Here is a 1,723-nt window from a genome sequence, read left to right on the forward strand (position 1 = left end):
CAGCTAAAGCTACAAGTTAGTATAGGGAATCCTCCTCACAGTGTTCAGCTAAAGCTACAAGTTAATGTAGTGCGTCCTCCTCACAGTGTTCAGCTAAAGCTACAAGTTAGTTTAGTGTGACCTCTGCACAGTGTTCAGCTAAAGCTATAAGTTAGTGTAGTGCGTCCTCTGAACAGTGTTCAGCTAAAGCTACAAGTTAGTGTAGTGCACAATGTTCAGCTAAAGCTACAAGTTAGTGTAGTGCATCCTCCTCACAGTGTTCAGCTAAAGCTATAAGTTAGTGTAGTGCGTCCTCCTCACAGTGTTCAGCTAAAACTACAAGTTAGTGTAGTGCGTCCTCTGAACAGTGTTCAGCTAAAGCTACAAGTTAGTGTAGTGCGTCCTCTGAACAGTGTTCAGCTAAAGCTACAAGTTAGTGTAGTGCTTCCTCCTCACAGTGTTCAGCTAAAGCTACAAGTTAGTGTAGTGCTTCCTCTGAACACTGTTCAGCTAAAGCTACAAGTTAGTTTAGTGTGACCTCTGCACAGTGTTCAGCTAAAGCTACAAGTTAGTATAGTGCATCCTCCTCACAGTATTCAGCTAAAGCTACAAGTTAGTTTAGTGTGACCTCTGCACAGTATTCAGCTAAAGCTACCTGTAGAAGGTTGGTGGTGTTTTCCTGATCCTATCACTACCGCAGGCAGCTAAATTATTTACACGTTAGTGTAGTGCGACCTCTGCACAGTGTTCAGCTAAAGCTACCTGTAGAAGGTTGGTGTTGTTTTCCTGATCCTATCACTACCGCAGGCAGCTAAATTATTTACACGTTAGTGTAGTGCGACCTCTGCACAGTGTTCAGCTATAGCTACCTGTAGAAGGTTGGTGGTGTTTTCCTGATCCTATCACTACAGCAGGCAGCTAAATTATTTACACGTTAGTGTAGTGCGACCTCTGCACAGTGTTCAGCTAAAGCTACCTGTAGAAGGTTGGTGTTGTTTTCCTGATCCTATCACTACCGCAGGCAGCTAAATTATTTACACGTTAGTGTAGTGCGACCTCTGCACAGTGTTCAGCTAAAGCTACCTGTAGAAGGTTGGTGGTGTCCTCATACTACAGGCAGGCAGTTGATTTTGCTAGCTGCAGTATCAGTATATATATATCCTAGCTTAGTGCAGCTACAGGCCATTAGTATGTCTGGAAGGCCAACAAGGAGAGGCAGACAGTCACAAGCCAATAAAAGAGGGAAAGCAGGCTCTGTGTCTAGAGGCAACAGTGCTGGTCGTGGAGATGGTGCATCCTCATCAGCACGTGGTTGTGGGACACGCTTGGCCTTTTTTTCGGCAGCTGGCCGCGTTGAGCCGCAACACGCAGAAGACTTGGTCGAGTGGATGACCAAGCTGTCCTCATCCTCCACATCCTCTCTCACCCATGCTCAGGGTACTTTGTCTGGCAAAGCAGCTGCCAATGTGGCCTCTTCCCTCGGCTCAATGGCATCAGTGACTCCTTCCCTAGCCCCACCATGTCCTCCTGAGGAGTCCCTCGAACTGTTTGACCACAGTGTTGGGTACATGCTCCAGGAGGATGCCCAGCGTTTAGAAGGCTCTGATGATGATATTGAGCTAGATGAAGGCAGTAACGTGAGCATGGACAGAGGGGGTGCCCAAGAAGGACAGCAATCTGGCAGTCATGCTCCCCCTGCTGCAGCATACTACCAGGTTTGCTCCAGTGATGAGGAGAGAGGGGA

The sequence above is a fragment of the Aquarana catesbeiana genome, linkage group LG03 (assembly GCF_042186555.1).
Source record: "Aquarana catesbeiana isolate 2022-GZ linkage group LG03, ASM4218655v1, whole genome shotgun sequence".
Lineage (NCBI taxonomy): Eukaryota > Metazoa > Chordata > Amphibia > Anura > Ranidae > Aquarana > Aquarana catesbeiana.